Below are 20,994 nucleotides of genomic sequence, written 5' to 3'. Positions count from 1 at the left end.
CTAAATCTCTCTAAAAAGGTCAAATTTCACTTGTTTTGCATCAATCTTGATACAGGGTACTTATATGTTATAGTTTGGATTCCTAAAGCTTTTAGTCTACTAACCCATCATGCAAGGGTGGTTTTCACGATAAGTAAAGGTTTTTTTTTAGGTGGACATTAGAATTTACATGTTTTTACTATGTTCCATCTGAATTTACTTTAAAATAAAAACATCTATATTGATTCTGACACTTCTACATCCAACTCACAGATGTAACCTTGCTTTGAGAAAAATAATTATTAATTTACCCCTTTTAGAAGTGAAGATATATCATTTGTTGTGTTAGTGGCATTTTCGAGCCTGAAACCTGAAAAACAGGCTCAGGGCTTAACTGGTTAAGAGTGAGAACATGTCTTTGAAAATGTAGCAAGATGTTCATGTTACTAGTTAACATTTTATCTGTAAAGATAAAGAACTTGGGTTATTTGGGTTAGTTAGTGGGTTAGTTAGTTGGTTTAGTTAGTTAGTTGGTTTAGTTAGTTGGGTTTTGGGAACTGAATGTTCAAGTGACAAACAGCGGTGAAGGCAGGAAAATGAAATGGGGACATCTTGTGAATCCGTTTTTGAATTTGCCAATGCTCACTTAGATTAAGAGCTTTGTTTTCCAACTCCTGATCCGCTGTGAGCAACTGGTGGAAAGTCCCATGAAGATGTGCTGAACAGTCTCAAAAGTGTACTTGTGTTCTTTTGGAAACTCAATGTTCAGGGCATAGAGTACCAAAAAGGTAGACAAATGCAGTTGGGATGTCTGGTAGATCCGAGAGTACAATTGTCTCTTCCAAGACAACAGCAATACTGTTGACCATTTGAGACGGGGTAGGTCCACCATCATCTACGAGAACAGTGAGGACTCCCATCTTGACACCAGCAGTCTGCTTTTCTTCCGGATCAGTGTCCTGCATGTAGAAAGCAGATAAGCAATTATTATTTACCAAATAAGGATATTATATAACTGCAAATAAAATACTGGTTTGATTGCTCAGCAATGACACAATAATTACTGTGAAAATGTTAACTGTTCTGTTATACAACTAGTTCACTAGTAGTTATGTAGCAGGTCTAGTATTTATCCTGAGAATCAGGCTTCATCTTCAAAACAGATGTATCTATGATTATAGGAAAACTTAATAACTGCACTTGTATGACATTAAATGTAGACTTATGATTAATGGACAACCATACACACCAGGCATTTCAGGAAGAGCTTCTCTGCACTGTCACGGACAAATAAGGGCAGACCTTCCAGACACATTCTCATTCGTTGCTGTGCAATGTCAGATGTCTGTAAATCAGAAAAACAGAGCATTAGGATTTATGGTTAAAATGAGTGATTAAAGGGTCATTTCAGAATCTCAGAAGTCAGGATCCATTTGTGATTTATTTAAAACGGCAAGTCTTCTCTGAACAAAAGAACTTTGCAATAGTTGTTTGAACCGGAAGAGAGATTGAATTATTAAACAGGACTTATGTAAACTTTGTTGATGATGTAAAAGTGAAGTAAGTACTGTAATTAGAATTAAAAAGCCAAAATGGTCAATTTACCTTTCACAGTTTTTTGCTGCAATACATAGATATACACAAACTGTGTATGATATATATGGTGGGTCTGCAACCTTTACTATCACAAGAGCCCCATTTCAGCCCAATTTCCACAAAAAATAAATATCTGTAGCCGCAGAACACATTTAATAACACAAATCATAAACTAAAGATATAGTTGGTGTATTTACAGTCTACAAAAACTACAGCTTGTTGCATTTATTTAAGAATGGCATTAAAAAGGAAACCGTTGTTTATTGCTATTTTGTTATAACGGAATAAAACACTAAACTTGCCAGATTTGCTCCAGTTTGTGACTCTTACAACCTCAGACCCAGTGCCTGGATACGGTTCCAGGTTCCTGCTGTGCGGACTGAGGCTGGGAAAAGGAGTCTTTTTTATTGTGGTCCTTGATCTTGGAATGACCTTCAATCACGCCTCAAACTGAGGGCACATGTCTCAATAGCATGTTTTACATTTAAGTTGTCCGAGGTCCTTACCACCAGCTGCTCTTGCAGTAATAAGTAGTACCTTTCTTACTGTCCTATGCTAACGCTAATATGCACCATCGTATATTTTTCAAGCTAAAAGCCGACCATGTGGCAGACAACACACGTCCATGTTAGCATACCTTTGCAAATCAGCCGAACCTCAGCGTCGCAAAGGTTTTCCCTCCTGGAGCTCCGTTAGCGCGCCAGTCGCCACCTGAACCGGGGATTGTAGTTGTTCATATAGGCCTCTTCAACACACTCCGTCGTCTCGTCTCCGTCGGTCTGCTGCACTGACGGGGACAGAGAAATGACTGTTACCACCCATCAGACATGTCGATCTATGAAGCTGTAATACGTTTAACCTTAAATGTTGTTTAACATTTCACATTAACATTTAAAATAATATCGTTGGAGCTACGGTGAAAACATGTTTGCTGATATCGTGCTCTAGTTGATCGTTAACTCACGGTAATCCTCCCTTAATTATGCAGTCCGTCTTTTACCATATATTCTGGCCATAAAACAGTTTAACGTTCCGTTTCCTCTCTCACGCCAGGCTCGACCTGACAGACCCGCATGCATGGATGTATAATAGGAACCCGCATGTCCTCAATGCTGGCCGAGAGACGGGTTGCCAGAATATTGCTAAAACCCCCATTCATAGTTATATTTTTCTGCCACTGATATTCAACGTGTATGTGCTAAGCTAACAGCCGACCACGTTTCTGGCTACACTTGTCCATCGTAGCATACCTTAGAAGTCTAGGGCCAGACATGATAAACGTTTCTAAAACATCTAGTGCCACATTAACTGATAATTCACTAACAATCAACTAAATAATTCGCAATCAATTAATGTTACACTTTAAATCAGTCATTTTCGATATTCATAATTTCAATACAACATTCAAACAAAGTGCTCACCTTGAGGATGATCAGTCCCGTTGAGAACAGCAGAGTGCCACTGCCGAACATGTAAAGGCGAAATACTGTAGAAAACCCCCTGCAGATTTCTGTTGGAGACCCCGTTCGTAGCTCGAAGCATACACAAAGAATGTATGCCCCGGCCACACGAGGACGAAAACGGCTAAACGCATAGGATTAACGCAAACGCAATCGCAAAAAAGCTTCCGTCCACACGCAATAGTCATCCGGATAGTGTCTATCCACACGAGACCGCTCCGTTTAGCTCCAACCGCTGGAGAAGCTGCAGTACATATGCAGGAGCCTGTACGTGGCGCTGTAACTTCCTCCACAAAAGCAGCGAAGAAGCATGGTTGTCATGGTTGCCCTTCTGTTTATTCTCCGCGGTGGGGGCCGAGGGAACCGGGCAGAGTTTTTCGCCAGTCAACGTGTATTAAAGTTTAAATCTTCCGACAAAATTATAAAAGTGCCGGTCAAAGGTCTTCTTTGTTATTTATTGAGCTTTAAAACAAATGAATAACGAATCTATATAATATAATAATAAAATACACGGAGCCTCTCTTTTTCCTCCCTCTCTTCGGACAGCGCCAGTGTCTGTCTCATGCAGCAGCTGATCCAGTAATGAGTGACCCGGCCGACAGTAAAAATAAACATATTTATATCTAGTTTAGGTAGTTTGAGAGGTAATTAAAATAGCTAAGGGTGATGATCGGACTTGAAGTGTGTGTTTTACTCCGTTCACCGCCGCATCACAGCGGGAGGAGCTGCAGGTGAGCAGAGCTGCGTGTCTCCGTCCTGTCAGATTAGACTTCACTCGCGTTTAGGTCCATATCGAGAGAAAGATAAATAATCTGAATTCAGTGTGCAGTTTACTTTGACGCGGGGGTGAGCAGCAGAGGTGGGGAGAGGCGGGGCTATTGCCTCAACATTATCAGAAAATGATCGTATAGGGCGTACACACGGAGCTGTTTGACCCCCCAGAGCGTTGCGTATGCCGTTCTATCCACCTTGGGACCCGTTATCGTTTCCTCAGTCGTTTAGTGCCGTATGCGGTCGTCCTCGTGTGGCCGAATGGTCTATATGACACTAAACAGTAACGCAAACGGCCGTTTTTGTCCTCGTGTGGCTGCAGCCTGAATTTATTAAATGACACACACTTTAAACAAGCAACATAATAAAGATAGTCGAGAGAACTACTTTAATGTAGTAAGCAACTCAATTCAATATTTTTTGTTCACTTTACAAACAAATTATTTTCAGGCCAACAATTTTAAGTTTGCGTTTTTACAGTGAGGTGAGATCCGCTCCCCACTCATAAAAAATAGCACTTTACCCCTGCCTATATGCCGTGAGCTGATTATCGAGCCTTCATTGTAACAGTCGCGGGTGTACTGTGTGTTTGCGTGTGGGGAGTGCTTTTGTGCGTGCTCTATAGTGCCCGTAATAGTGTTCACTGGAGTCCAGCACCTCAGCCGGCTCCGCGGATCTCCGCACACACGTGTGTGTGTGCTCAGGCTGAGTTCCTCGGTGTCTCGCAGACCCCACACAGCAACCAGGAAACGACACCAGTAATCCAGCTCACATTGTCCGCTCCTCGAGCCTCAAAGGGCGGAGCAGCGAGCCCCGCAACGTCCTGCCAACACGGCACCCAGACCCCACGCAGCATTCTCATCTGTTTGTCATTACTTATGTCATTTTCTGGTTGCTAACAAACGCCATTGTAACCAGTGCTCGAATTGGAATAAAAAAGGTGCCAGTACTCTAAATCAGCAACTGTTTCAAGTCAAGATTTCAAGATTTTTTTTTAAATGTTGGACTTAAATGCATCAATCTGGTGCACTTTGAGGGGGAAATAAGGAAACTACACTATGAAACAGAACTGTATACATTTAAATAATCATAAAATCATAAGTACATGGTCATAATCAATAACATACCATATCCAATATGAAAAAACATTGAAACTTGTTTATTTATTTGTTTTTAGTTCATTTATAGTTGTGAGTGTGTCTGTGCTCCTGAATCAGCCTCACCTGTCTCCCCCTGCTCCTCTTTGAGGCAGCAGCAAAGACTAGTTGTAGCTCTCAACTAGGGCTGCAACAAACGACTAATTTGATAATCGATTAATCTATCGATTAATTAAACGATTAATTATTACGCCTTGCACAGTTTCTCAAACGTTCTTAGTTAGCCATAAACTTTTAGATTTAGCTTGAGGTTGTTTTAGGCATGTGGAAACTAACAATGAAGACAATAAAGATGAATACTTGATTCAAAAATACATATTATTAAATTAACTAAACACATTTTGAACAAAATTAACATTGCTTTTTATTTAAAATAAATAATATTTCACATCAAAAGAAACAACAATGTTTTAACAAATCGTATTAAATAATCTGATGACAGAATTGTAAACAGAATAGCTGAAACTTTAACAAAATAAATAACTGTTTCCTCTAATCATCAACCCATATTTGTATAATGTAGTTAACTCCGTGTGTTGCTGCTAGCATACATAACATACCTGACGTGGAAACGTTACTCGTGGACAGGGCTACAGAGCCAGTGGCGTAGCTGTGGGTGGGCCCGTCTGGCCCACCCGGGCCCACCCACAGCCAATCAGCGCTTCATAGCGCAGGAGCCAGGAAGCCCAGAAGGAAGTGCCACAAACTGCAGTTCATCTAGTGGCCGACAGGGGATGGATGCAGAAAGGAGCCGTTTCCATAGACCCCCATGTTAAAATGCCCAACTTTACAGCAGAAATAAACATGTTTCTAGCCTGGATCCAATAAAACTTATTCTGGATATAGTTAAATTCCACCTTCATGACAATGGAATAGGGAGTGCATTTTTTTACCGTGAGTAAATTAGTAAGTAAAGTAAGTTTTGCCGTGAGTGAATGAAAGTATTATTTCTTCTTGAGGTCTGCAGTTTAGCGTGTACACATTTGCTGAATATGAAAACACTCAGTGTGTGCCCACTGTGCGACTGTCAAGGATAAACAACCTGTGGCCCCTGATATATGTCGTATGTATTATTGCTACACAAACATTACATTGCAGTTTAAGTGTCGCCAACTCCGTTTCTAATATGCAAAAAGACAGCAAAACGCGTCTGATTATTTTTAGTATTTTAGATCTTTCCAATCCAGACAAGAGATGGCAGTTTACACACACGCAGCTGCTACATGCAGCAACACACACACACACACACACGGAGGAGATGGCGGAGAGAACGCGCTCCGAGGTGTGGATAAACTTTACCCGTCTCGATGTGGAAAATGCTCGTTGCCAAAAGTGCAATAAGTGTTTAGCATGTAAGGGCGGTAACACAAGCAATGTGTCTAAACATTTAGCAAAAGTGCTCCACATCCAGACGGAGGAATGCACCGGGTTCAACTGTCTTTCTAGCAGCTCTGTAGCCCCATCCACGAGTAACGTTTCCACGTCAGGTGTTATGTATGCTAGCAGCACCACACGGAGTTAACTCCATTATACAAACATGGGTTAATGATTAGAGGTAACTGAGTTATTTAGTCTGTTAAAGTTTCAGCTATTCTGTTTACAATTCTGTCATCAGATTATTTAATACGATTTGTTAAAACATTGTTATTTCTTTTGATGTGAAATATTATTTATTTTATTTAAATAATTAAAGTTTTGTTCACAATTTGTTTACCTTATTTTTTTCTCCAAAAGAACCGATAAAAGTAATGTTAAAGGACCGGATCGATAAGACAGACATACTTTATTGTCATTTCAACAAGACACAGAGTGTACTATTAAAACGAAATGTCGCTGTACTGGATTACAGGAACATATAAAAACTTGCTAAAATTGTACATATAAATAAATAATAGTGACGTGGTGCTGATAAAATTAAAGATAAAGTGTGCGTTTAAAATATAAAGACTTACTATACATATAAATAAAATAGACATACTATATAACAAATATGTGCTCTTTACACAGCGTAATGTAATCTTTATGTTACTGGTCTACTTGCTGTTCAGCAGTCTGATGGCTTGGGGGAAAAAGCTATTGCAGAATCTGGCTGTTCTGCTCTTAATGCTGCGGAACCTCTTGCCGGAGGGCAGCAGGGAGAACAGAGCATGGTGAGGATGAGTGGGGTCTTTAAACATGTTCTGGGCTTTTGTCAGGGAGCGTTTCTGAGTGGTGTCTCTGATGGGAGGGAGAGAAACTCCGATGATCTTCTCTGCTGTCCTGACCACTCTCTGCAGAGACTTCCAGTCTTTGGCGTTGCAGTCTCTCGACCAGATGGAGATGCCGCTGGTCAGCACGCTCTCTATGGTTCCTCTGTAGAACGTGGTGAGGATGGGAGGGGGGAGCTGTGCAGGAAGTGTAGGCGCTGCTGTGCCTTCTTAAATAGTGATGTATTGTGAGTAGACCAGGTCAGACTGCTTGTGATATGCACCCCCAGGAACTTGGTGCTGTCTGTAGTCTTCACTGCTGTGCCGTTGATGTGGAGTGGTGGGTGACAGTGCTTTTTGTTCCTGAAGTCGACAATGATCTCTTTTGTTTTATCGACATTCAGGATCAGGTTGTTGGTGTTACACCAGTCTGTCAGATGTTTCACCTCCTCCCTGTAGGCCTGTTCGTTGTTGTCCCTGATGAGTCCCACCACTGTTGTATCGTCCGTGTACTTTATGATGTGGTTGGTACTGAACCTGGAGCATAAAAGTAGTAGTACTGTTAAAGCCTTAACGATACCCATCCCTATGTGGATGTCAGTTTTACACACATTCTGAGGCCGCCGTGCCTATGTTTTTTGTTTTCACTGCTAATTTATGCTTATGTTCTATTAGTGCATTAAAAAATCATTAAAATCATTAATGAAGTTTCAGCTCAGACCCCACGCTTAATATGTCTCCCCCTGGCCCACCTACATTTCTCCAGGCCCACCCACACAATAATTCCTGGCTACGCCACTGTACAGAGCTACTAGAAAGACAGTGGAACCCGGTGCATTTCTCCGTCTGAATGTGGTGCACTTTTGCTAAATGTGTAGACAAATTGCTCGTTTTACCGCCCTTACATGCTAAACTCTTATTGCACTTTTGGTAACGAGCATCGAGACGGGTAAAGTTTAACCACACCTCGGAGCGAGTTCTCTCCGCCATCTCCGCAGTGTGTTGCTGCATGTAGCAGCTGCGTGTGTGTAAACTGCCCCGCCCCCTCGCACACAGACGGGGGAGATAAATATGGAACGCCCTTTGCGCCACAATTCGCGCGTTTATTCGCACGGATTAACGGGGAGGTCCGTTTTATAAACGGGAAGGCCCGTTTTATAAACGGGGAGGTCCGTTTAAGTTCAAAGTCTCAGTAACCAATCAGTGAAGAGCAAAACCAGACCAAAGCAATCTGTAGATGAAAAGTTCCTGACATTGTGAGGCTGTAAATTGTACGTTATTCCAGATTCAGGGGACTATGTATTAATTTGGCTTTCAATATAATAAATATATCAATCAATATAATCTGCCTTCATTGTCTTTTAAAATAAAATCGCCTTACCTTACTGAAGTGAAGGGTATTTATGTCTCCTTAAATCACCTTTTAAATGTACTTCTTATAACATGGAATGGTGTAACATATCAAAATGTTCAGTCTCTGGTCTTGCTAGAAATGCAATGTCACTCACCTTAGAGCACTGTCTTATGAGATACTTAGCTTAGAAATCAGATTTTTGGAAAACTTAAAAACTCTTGTGAAAACACAGATGTACTCATGTCATCCATTTGTATTGGTGTTTCAGATTTGGTTTACCAACGTTTTTGGTTCACACAAGTAGTGAAATATATGAATTACACTATAGGCCAATATAAATGTGTTGTTCATGTCTAAAATGAAAATGTGTAAATTGTTGCTGTATTCTCCAGGTTCTGATGCTCCATCTCCACTGCTGCTACTGTTACAAGTCCGCTGTGCAGAGCTGGTAATCAGATAATAAGCCTGTTGAACAGGAGAAAATAATGAAGCAGAGGGAAAGTTGCTGCCGTTTGTGTGGTGGTCCTAGCCAGAATTTATTAAACACATTAATAAATTCACTTACAAATTATATCCGTTTTCTCTATTTATGTATCTCTGCGTTGTGTGGTCGAATGAATATGACTTCCTTCTTGCCAACCAGCTTTATTATATGTGCAAACAGAATATAATGAAATGGCTTCACCAGCTTTCTACCTCAATACTTCTCCTCAGTGAGGCCTGAAGCTAACTGAGAATGTAAAAATACATTTAGCCAATCAAAATAACTGTATGTCTGACATATTTCGTTTTCTAATCAAAAATGGACATAAATACAGATGCCATATTATGACTTTCATGAAGGATTAAAGCCTTTTTCATTTACAGTATATAATACAGTGATAACAGATAACACACACAACCCGACTGTACTCACTTTAACATGGCTGTTGTACAGGCACAATATTAGCATAGCATTAGCGCTTTAGCATTTAAATAATATGAACAATTATGACCTCAGACCAGCATTTCACATATTTATACAAACAGAATAAACTTGAAATGTAAGCCAGACTAGTGCACGGGACTCATACACATAGTAGAGCTACATTATTCAGGGAGCAACAGCCTGTGTTAAAGAAGCTAGCGGACGCCATTAGCCACACGCTAGTAGTGTAGCTCACAGAATGACATTAAACTACACATAAAACAGTTTCAAAGACACTTCTTAGATCGAAATATGACATAATCTGTGTACACACTACTAACCTGTTGAACAGGGGAAATGAATGAAGCAGAGGGAAAGTTACTGCCATGTGTCTGTCGTCTTTCTTCTCTCGGACCATGCCGTTTCTCTAACGCTAAACCGGAAGTGAGGCTAAGAACGGCGAACTTAAAGGAATGGTATGCTCATGACACTCATTTTTAAATAATTATCATCCGATAAAACAGACCAGTCTCTGCCAGTCTCTCTTTTTTTTTTGAATCCGATGACATTATCAGTGATTTTAAACTGATTAATTACCGAAATAACATCAACACTGTGGGCGGCGCCATTTTACCGGACGTGACGTAAACCATGCGTTTGGTTTCGAGGACACGTTGATGTTCATGTTATTTACTGTAGTTACTCTCTTCAAATATGCCTCATTGTATCGCGAAACATTGCCACAATTCTGATGGGAACAATCCACGGAATGCTCGGTTCTATCTGTTGCCAAAAGGTAAGCGTAGGAAGTACGTTCGGAGGCAGTGGCTAGCGAAATGTGGCCGGCCCGAACCGAAAGATCCACAGGCGTATGTATGCAGCGAACATTTCAAGTTTCCGGACGACTACTATGAGTATGATAAAACAAAACATGGGATTTATTGAACAACCATTACTTAATGGAGATGCAGTACCATCGGTCTTTCTGGTGTCATCACCGACCAGGACACCAGTTCGGCCAGTTGAGAAATCGCCCTCTGCAAGTGTGAAGCGACGGAGGACCAGAAGTAGTGCTCGGAGTAAGAATAAGGTATGTTATAGCGCATTTCCATTGCAGCGGGTAGCCCCGTTTAAACGTCCTTTATCGTCCAGGCCAGGCCAGTTTTTGGTGGCCTTTCCATATAGCGTAGTACCGGCTAGTGGGTATTTCCCCCTAGTTTTTCCGGCCCCATAAAATCGTGGTTCTAGGGCCAGGGACAACGAGGCTGAGTATGCTAAACTAGAGAGGGAATCGCTAGCAAGGGTGGTACTACATGCATACATATCTAGTAATCAAAATAATTGTATCTACTAAGTAGTACTAAGTAGGCTCGAACCTGTATGGCTGAATTCCCCCTTCCAATCTCTTCATATTGCTCAAAACTTCGCCATGTTTTCGTGTGTTTACAAAGTGAACGCATGGATGACGTCACGACCATCACGTGACTACTGAAAATGGGCAAAATGGCAGCGGCCTGACGGAATATACAGGTTTTGATAAAAAAGAGCTATAAAATCATTATTTACCGGGGAATATCGCTGATTTCTTCAGGGTATGGTTTAAACATAATGTTTCACTAAATACTGATTAATTATCTAATGAGTGGAGCATTCCTTTAAAGATAACAATACCATTAGCACTCCTAGTGGTGACTTTTTGAACCGCAAACAAATTATAACATTATAAAATGCCTTTAAGGCAGCACACTGTTTGAAGCGCTGCACATTATATAAACTAACGTTACACACGGCAACGACATTAACTGCAAACAGTCGTGACTTGTGTGAAGTGTAACATTAAACAATATATTAACATATTAAATACAACATTTATGACACCACTCGTTCCACTCAGTAACCCTCTTTGTTCTAAGACATGTGATAGTCTATACACTATCATCTTCTCCATCCATTTACACAAGTGTGATGTTAATGCTATGGGTCTGTAGTTACTGCCCATGATTAAGTAGGCTACGTAAAATATGCGCACTTCGACCATGCACTGCGTGGGTGTAAAATTACTACAATCTGCTTGTAGAGTAATGTTCTAAGTGTGGGTCAGACATTGCTCAGTGGATAGTGTACTGGACTTCGAATCAGGTGATAGCAAGTTTGAATCCCACTGTAGTCAACATGTAGTTGTGTCCCTGGGCAAGACACTTCACCCTCAAATTAAGGTGGTAGCCTGTCTTCTGCGTTTCATGGCAAATAAATGGGAGGGTATCAGCCTCAGTATTAGTGTTGCTCCAGCTGAAAACTATATCCAACCATATCAAATTAATTGTACCACAAAATGGTTCTGAGACTTATTCAGAAATGTATACAAAGGTTCATCACAAACACTGCAGCATTTTCTGCTTCTATTTCATTGCATGCTTCAGAATAGTATTATATATTGATATAGTGCTTGTGAAGGAAGAGGGCACATATATATATATATATATATATATATATATATGTGTGTATATATATGAAAACAAGAGGGACATAATATCACAAAACAATTAATGATGATGATTATTTCAGCCATATGTATAATAGTGTTAATATCTATGAGATTTAAAGTAATAATAATAATAATTCCCTGCAAAAGCACTAATAACAATACAATAATGGCAAAAATAGCAATTCGATATATAGTACAAATCAATCATTGTCATGTGAAGCAAGGAGTGGTTGGACCCAAATGCAGAGACTGGAGACAGCAGAAAACTTAACAAAAATGTATATTTAACAGGCAGAACAGGAACTCAAGTAACAACAATCAACACGGAAAAAACAGAACTTCATGACATAGACAAACAAGGAACCGACAAGAACAGGACAGAAAACCAGGACTTATATACAAACAGGGTGACGAGGGGATGAAGTGCAAGTGGACACACAACACAGTGTAGTTCCCAGTGTATGCCATGGCACACGTGTATGACATACATCCCAGGTCTTAGAACACCAAACTTATAACTTTATCAGTTTTAAAAAATAAATAAACGAACCTGAAAACGTGATCAATTCCCAATTCCCAATTATGCCCAGGTACTCACAAGAACATATCCTAGATGTCTGAGAACATCCAGAGATTACATTATAAACTTAATTTGAGCCTCTTCACCTCATTGGAGTCAAGAATTACTGTCAAGCTCACCAAGAAACAGCATCGCGTATGAAGACTGAATGAAAATGGATAGATACATGTTGAAAAGCATTGTAATTAGTAAAAGAAACAAGAGCATTTTTTAAACTTCATGCAGATATTAATAGCATTTCAAGCTGTGCATGTTCTCAGGCAGCAATGCATATGTGCATTTATCTGTAGCTTTTTTTTGTTGCTTTCCTACAGTATGTGCTTATGTACCGTGGCACTAATGAACAATGTTAAACTCAGGGATATGTTTTGTAATATATCAATGTCAACACATTATGTTTTCTTTAAAAAAACATTTAGTGGCTATTATTGAATTTCCCCATGAGGTCTGGACTGTTATTTGTCGAAAACACATCCCAATGGATGACTATATAAAGCCCAGTCACCGTGGCAAAGTGCAGGCCACAAGCGGGGCTAGTAACTGCACAACATCAATGACAGAGACCATTGTTTAAACAAAGTAATTTATTTAAGGAAAATTCACTCGAATACTACAACATATAAACATAGGTACACACATATATACACTGCACACTAGAAACATGTGCAAAGTAGTAGTTTTAAAAAAAGGCAATTAGTGTGAGTTCAAAGGGCAAAGAACAGCCTGCGGGGGAGCCGCTGTGAAATATGTGTCGGTGACAAAATCAGACAACATTCAATGCTGCCATGAATGACAGTATATTTTGGATGACGTCCAGTCCAAGATCTCCTCTACGACCAGCAAGAGGATCAAACTGTGCGGTGAGTTGCTCCATGTCCTCATCGCTTAGCAGGTGCTGGTTTCGAGGTACGGTGACCCTCTCTGGCCAGTCCAATGCAATATCCCCTGCATCAGCTCTACCCTCTCTCTCTGGCTCCTCCTGAGCAACATCTCCTGCATCAGCTCTACCCTCTCTCTCTGGCTCCTCCTGAGCAACATCTCCTGCATCAGCTCTACCCTCTCTCTCTGGCTCCTCCTGAGCAACATCTCCTGCATCAGCTCTACCCTCTCTCTCTGGCTCCTCCTGAGTCACATCCCCTGCATCAGCTCGACCCTCTCTCTCTGGCTCCTCCTGAGCAACATCTCCTGCATCAGCTCTACCCTCTCTCTCTGGCTCCTCCTGAGTCACATCTCCTGCATCAGCTCTACCCTCTCTCTCTGGCTCCTCCTGAGCAACATCTCCTGCATCAGCTCTACCCTCTCTCTCTGGCTCCTCCTGAGTAACATCTCCTGCATCAGCTCTACCCTCTCTCTCTGGCTCCTCCTGAGCAACATCTCCTGCATCAGCTCTACCCTCTCTCTCTGGCTCCTCCTGAGTCACATCCCTGCATCAGCTCGACCCTCTCTCTCTGGCTCCTCCTGAGCAACATCTCCTGCATCAGCTCTACCCTCTCTTTCTGGCTCCTCCTGAGCAACATCTCCTGCATCAGCTCTACCCTCTCTTTCTGGCTCCTCCTGAGCAACATCTCCTGCATCAGCTCTACCCTCTCTTTCTGGCTCCTCCTGAGCATCTCCCTGTCGATCCTCAACCCATGATTGTTCCACTGGTCCAAAAAACCCGTAGGTCATGGTTTATGCGTGGGAGATAGACATAATGCAGGGCCCACATGTGCATTTCATTGTCTATGTCTATTATGCCTTCACTCTCCAGGAAGTTGAAGAGGTCGTAATAGACATTGCTCACACCTCGCCACAGGTCACCCCAGAGCCGTTCTATTCTCTGGTTGTGGGTGTGTTACGACTGGAGCACACAAAAACTGATAGGACCCAAATGCACGACTCTAGACAAAAGATGATTCAAAAAAGGTTTTACTGTAATGATGAAACAAGGTAATCCATTCACAGGGTTCAAAACGATCTGGCACTTGGCACAGGGAACACACAGAATATATACAAAAGCAAGGGACTCCACAGGTGTAAACAATAAGGGCGGGGCAGGTAATTAGGTCAGTGGACAAACAGGCAAGGTAGGAATCGAACTACCTGAAATGAGAAGGGAAATGACAAAGTGAAAACAGGAAATGGCAGACATGGACTTAACAATATAGACTCACAGAGAAATAATACTAACAGATCTGACGAGACACAACAGGGTGCTTCTTCCACGGAGAGCACTGCCTCTGTGAGAGCCTCTGAAGATGCTCATCATTAGGCAGACAGTTGTTTTCGCCCCCATGGTCGGTTCTGACCCTAGAGGGCACACCGTACTTGGCCATGGGATCGCCTTGGCTTTTTACCGTCACTTGGCAGTCTAAATGAGTACACAAACAGCATATGAGTGTGTATGCATGCATTGGACCATAGATGGCGCTCTTCTCATTAGTGTGTACTTATACTGCATGGGGGGGTGTCCGTCAACCCAATATGGGGTCCTAATTTTTTCTTCAGGGTCTTCTAAATAGGGCCCAGATCAGGAATCTGAAATATGGGAACCCTAAGAAATGTTTATTCAATTAAATGTCAAACTTTATCACAAAATCCTCTCATAAGCTAACGGCTCGTCCACACAGCAGCGTGCGTTGACGCTTGGAGGTGGGCGTATCTGAAGCTTGGGGATTTTTTGCGAGCAACGCGACCAACAAGCAATCACATTAATCTCCCGCCCCCGACATACAAAGCAATAGCAATGTTAAAACGAAGTAAACTGGATATAAAATCCCCAAACAGGCAAAAACCTACCAGTTTCACCCACTGTCTCTGCCACCTCCCTCCATGCCTCGCTCCTCCGGTTTGTATCCCGGTAGATGAACAGAGACTGATCATACAGCACCGGGTGATTCACTACCGCTACAATGAATTTTCCCTCCATTTTTTTGAATATGAGGAAATGACCTGCGTAGTCTCTCCCAGCATACACGCGGTTTGATTGGCTAGCGCTTGTACTGGCAGATTTGCATAAACGGGATTTCATTGGCTGACGCCTCCATCGAGGCGTCAAAAGTTGAACATTGCTCAACTTTTGAAGCCAGCAACGCCAGCAACGCTCCACGTCGCTTCCCAAAATGCAGTTCGGCTAAAAGTGACGTCACCCCATTCAAAGTGAATGGGCAGAAGCGTTGGAAGCTTCAACGCACGCTGCTGGGTGGACGGGCCGTAAGGGTCTGACAGGCTTGTGGTGGGGGAGGGGTAGAAAATGAAAAAAATTGAAAAAAGGTGCGTGGCGCTCAGAGACTTTGAGAGTGTATTGCTTAACTTGTGTGGAACCCGCTTGCAAAATTTGGGTACCCTGTGACCTTCGACAAGGTCAAAACTGAGGTCAGAGGTCAGATTTTCATGCCGCACGGTGCCCTTTACGGCACAAAGGAAGGTCCGACAGCTTTGAGCTTGGTCTTGTTGGAACCGTCTCGGAGAGCAGATGCAGATTGATGCCTCTGGTCAACTAAATGTCAAAGGTTACGCCTTAAAATGTAACAAAACCTTCCCTTAAGGCCTTTTGAGATGCAACTGCTGCATGAGTTTTTAAAGGACTTTGGAAAGGGCTAAAGAGATACTTTTTCACAGGGCATTGTTTTTGCCTTAATGATGGACAAAACACAAGAATAGACGTGAATAGGGGGACACAATCATGTTTGGACCTCATACTTGTGACGGATAGTTTAGTTAAATCGTGTGAATGGTATGTAAAAAGTGACTGTACCATAGGAAGTGATCATTACCCAGTAACATCACACTTGTGTAAATGGATGAAGAAGATGATAGTGTATACTATCACATGTCTTAGAACAAAGAGGGTTACTGAGTGGAACGAGTGGTGTCATAAATGTTGTATTTAATATGTTAATATATTGTTTAATGTTACACTTCACACAAGTCACGACTGTTTGCAGTTAATGTCGTTGCCGTGTGTAACGTTAGTTTATATAATGTGCAGCGCTTCAAACAGTGTGCTGCCTTAAAGGCATTTTATGTTATTTGTTTGCAGTTCATAAAGTCACCACTAGGAGTGCTAATGGTATTGTTATCTTTAAGTTCGCCGTTCTTAGCCTCACTTCCGGTTTAGCGTTAGAGAAACGGCATGGTCCGAGAGAAGAAGAAGAAGAAGAAGAAGAAGTATAATGTAGCGCTCTACTATGTTACTTTGTGTAATGAGTCCCGTGCACTAATCTGCCTTACATTTCAAGTTTATTCTGTTTGTATAAATATGTGAAATGCTGGCCTGAGGTCATAATTGTTCATATTATTTAAATGCTAAAGCGCTAATGCTATGCTAATATTGTGCCTGTACAACAGCCATGTTAAAGTGAGTACAGTCGGGTTGTGTGTGTTATCTGTTATCATTGTATTATACTGTAAATTAAAAAGGCTTTAATCCTTCATGAAAGTCATAATATGGCATCTGTATTTATGTCCATTTTTGATTGGAAAACGAAATATGTCAGACATAGTTATTTTGATTGGCTAAATGTATTTTTACATTCTCAGTTAGCTTCAGGCCTCAGAGGAGAAGTATTGAGGTAGAAAGCTGGTGAAGCCATTTCATTATATTCTGTTTGCACAGATAATAAACCTGGTTGGCAAGAAGGAAGCCATATTCATTCAACCACACAACTAGGGCTGTGCGATTATGGCAAAAATCATAATCACGATTATTTGGTCAATAATTGATATCACGATTATTTTGACGATTATTCATTGACCATTTATTGAACTTTAAAACAAATAATATTTTACCAATAAACAAGATCAATAAATGTGTTGGAGCGCACTTCCAAAACCATACTAAACATATATTATTAATATGATAAATAAAAATAAATTAGACCAAAAATAAATGAAATCAAACATGTTGCAGTGCACTGTCACAACCTACTGAAAACTCCTTAACATATAGCTAACATTTTGGTAAAACATATTCAACATATTCCACTCAGTTAAACGTTGAAGGCTGGCCAACCGTCATGGTCCAGAAGTAACAGGAAATAAATGTTGAACTACAATTTAAGACCAAATAAAAATGTTTAGGCCACCATGGCAAATGCTGGTAGGGCTGCTCATGTCATCTCTTAAAGATTTTTTTGCAAGAAATACCAGCCTGTTTACATGGTCTGGTTTCAGAGATGAGCGCAGGCAGGTGACAATATTGCCACCTGTACTGAAGACCCTCTCTGAAGAGGAACTTGTGGCAGTGCTGCCACATATGACACAGGAAAAAAAGAAAAGACTCTGAAGAACCCTTTCTTTGCCATTATATAAAAATAGTGTTGCTACAAAAGTATAAATTAGGCTTACTAATAAGACAACTCAGATCTGAAGCTACACAGTAATCTGCTGCAGCAACAGTGCAATAAAAAAGACAACATTAATAGAATCAAACCCATTTTTTGTTGCATTTTATTAGAGTATAAAAATAAATGCCTTTAAAATAGGATGCAAGCAACACTAGTTTCTGAACTGATAGACTATAATCAATTTAAACAGAACAGATCTTAATGGTTGCATTCTTATACCATTTTGTACAATAATTATCATGAATAAATTCAAACAAACTAAAACTTACAGCAGATTAATAACGGTATCTAAATTGAGTTTTTATTATATCAAAAACCTGTTGAAATGCTGCTATTATTTTTACTGTCCCACAAAAGCGCGTCGCAGCCTCCAGGAAAGCTTCTTTCACAACTTCGCCGTCTTCGAAAGACTTCATGTGTTTCGCAAGAACGTGACTGACACGATAAGATGCTCTGGTAGCAGCCTTGCTCTTGTTGTTGGGCCTGGTGAAAATGGACTGCTGTGCATTTAGCTGTCCTTTCAGGCCCCTCCCCTTTTGGAGCGTAGGGCAGAATTAGGAGGGAATTCCGTCTCGTAGCGTTTGTGCACTGTTTTGAAATGCCGCTCCTAAATTACCCTTCTTCGATAAAGCCACGCTCGCATTGCAGATGAGACAGACGGACTTTGAATTGGAATAGATACAAAAATAATGATCCTCCCACTTGGAGTGAAAATTATATATTTTGGGCTTTTTTGCTTCTGCCATAATTGCGGTCTTGTGTGTGTGCGGACTGTCACTCCTGTTGACCATCCATGCTGTTGACACGGACAACGTCAGCGAACTAGTGCACTGCTCACCAGCCACGACCAGACACATGGGGTGAGGCCGGCCAATCACAAAGCTTTGATGCGTTCAAGTGCATTATTCTGGCACGGGAACATTATGTTACAGGACATTAACGATAAAACAGAATATTGTTGTTCTATTTTTAGACACATCTCGCGATCGACTGGGAATCTCCCCGCGACCCTTCTTTTTAACTAGTTGCTGCTCTTGTTCTGACATCTTCGCTTGCGCTGAACACTCACAACACATGTCACTCCCACGTGGCCGAGTGGGCTTTTAGGGAGGGGCGAAAGCGCACCCAGCAAAATAATCGTATTTTGTCAATTATGCTGTTTTCCTAATCGTCGCAAGCCATAATCGTAATCGCGATTAAAATACGATTAATTGCACAGCCCTACACACAACACAATGCAGAGATACATGTGGCGTCAAACCAGAGAATGATTAGATAGATAGAGAAAACGGATATAATTTGTAAGTGAATTTATTAATGTGTTTAATAAATTCTGGCTAGGACAACCACACAAACGGCAGCAACTTTCCCTCTGCTTAATTCTTTTCTCCTGTTCAACAGGCTTATTATCTGATTACCAGCTCTGCACAGCGGACTTGTAACAGTAGCAGCAGTGGAGATGGAGCATCAGAACCTGGAGAATACAGCAACAACAACAAGGATCCATTTGAAGATAGGTAAATATTACAGTAATAGTGTACTTTCATTGTGTGGGTGTAACATAGTTAAATAGAGAGAGAGAGAGGGAGGAGAAACATTCCACTTGAACTTTATATTTTAATGAACTTATTAGTAATTATTGTCCTGTATTTCTTTCCGATTTCACAGCTGCAAGAACCTCCATCTGTGCCTGCACCCAGGTCAAGATCTACCGTGGCTCAAGGGCCTTCACCAGAGCCATCACCACCAAGGACCAGAGGACCAGCATCACTACAGCAGCCTCCACCTCCATCTGTGCCTGCCACAAGATTAAGATACACCTCGGTACAAAGGCCTCCACCACAGCCATCACAATCAACCCAGCCAGCAAAGAAGTCTCGCCTAGCACACCTCCCTCCCGCCGACACAGCCACCAGCAGCCACCAGCAGCCACCAGCAGCCACCAGCAGCCACCAGCAGCCACCAGCAGCCACCAGCAGCCACCAGCAGCCACCAGCAGCCACCAGCAGCCACCAGCAGCCACCAGCAGCCACCAGCAGCCACCAGCAGCCACCAGCAGCCACCAGCAGCCACCAGCAGCCACCAGCAGCCACCAGCAGCCACCAGCACCCCCACCTATACAGCAGCCAGACCCACTGTCTTGGAAGAAAGACAAAGACCATGGCACTGCTCCCCCTGTCTTTACATTTATAATAGGGCTGTCAGTCGATTAAAATAGTTAATCGCGATTAATCGCAAATTAATCGCACATTTTTTATCTGTTCTAAATGTACCTTAGAGGAATATTTTTCAAGTTTGTAATACTCTTATCAACATATGAGTGGACAAATATGCTTTATGCTAATGTTTATTATCATTTGAACAATGACAAATATTCTCATGAATATTAAACACAACAACCTCTGAACATTACAAATATTCGCCTCAATTCAACCTGGAACCTCTCTCATACAATAATACAATACTGTGTGTGTGTGTGTGTGTATGTGGGGGATTGTTGGAGCTATGTGCAACTCAAGGCATATGCTCGAACGGGAGCTGCCTGGATGCTGCAATCATGTTGCGCGCTATCCGTGCTGAGTGTGCTGACTTTTCGTACAATGTCCCACTGTCTGGCTTCCTGCATAAAGTCAAGTGCTCGGCGCAGTTGTGGCAAAATGTCGCTCCTCTGTTTTCATTTAAACAGCTCCATATCCGTTAGCGCAGCTAGCTAGCACCAGATGCTAACAACAACAATGCACGTAAGGTCTCTCTCTCGCTCGCTCGCGCCACACATACACACACCCTCCCGGTCCTCCCAACAGCCAGTCGGTGCCTGCCGGTGAGCGTGGAAGTGTGGTCTGCCACAAGCGGGCGGCAGCATCAGCTTGTAGATGGTATTTTAAACTCGATGCGCTCTGAAACTACGGGGCGGCCGAGGACAAAAAATACACATGCGCGCGTTATTAACGCGTTAACTTGACAGCCCTAATTTATAATGAATAGTTGGTTGAGAAAGTTCTGATATTGTCAGGGTTCGTACAGTCATTAAAAACCTGGAAAAGTCATGGAATGCAATATTTTTCCCAAAGTTTTGGAAAAGTCATGGAAATATAACTAAAGTTGCATCAAATATAATTGATATGTTATCTAATCGCCGAAATAGTAATACTATAATGATAATAAATACTGTATCGTATAATGAAACGTAAA

The 20,994-nt window shown here is 41.6% G+C and overlaps 2 long non-coding RNA genes across 3 annotated transcripts; one reads left to right on the top strand and one right to left on the bottom strand.

Moving 5' to 3' along the window:
- Window positions 1–290: 290 nt before the first annotated feature.
- On the bottom strand, window positions 291–3,258 carry LOC117556776. Of its 2 annotated transcripts, none has more exons than XR_004570624.1 (4): window positions 2,997–3,258; window positions 2,213–2,357; window positions 1,229–1,324; window positions 291–938 (listed from the first exon to the last, which is right to left on the bottom strand). It is a non-coding gene; the product is annotated as an uncharacterized LOC117556776 (long non-coding RNA). The 2 variants fall into 2 exon arrangements; XR_004570623.1 differs by having other exon boundaries at window positions 2,213–2,362; window positions 2,997–3,214.
- Window positions 3,259–10,449: 7,191 nt separating this feature from the next.
- On the top strand, window positions 10,450–19,521 carry LOC117556768. The gene is made up of 3 exons (XR_004570622.1): window positions 10,450–10,500; window positions 19,204–19,319; window positions 19,471–19,521. It is a non-coding gene; the product is annotated as an uncharacterized LOC117556768 (long non-coding RNA).
- The last annotated feature ends 1,473 nt before the right edge of the window (window positions 19,522–20,994 follow it).

This window comes from Gymnodraco acuticeps, unplaced genomic scaffold (assembly GCF_902827175.1).
Source record: "Gymnodraco acuticeps unplaced genomic scaffold, fGymAcu1.1, whole genome shotgun sequence".
Lineage (NCBI taxonomy): Eukaryota > Metazoa > Chordata > Actinopteri > Perciformes > Bathydraconidae > Gymnodraco > Gymnodraco acuticeps.
This window is presented reverse-complemented; position numbering and strand designations above follow the sequence as displayed.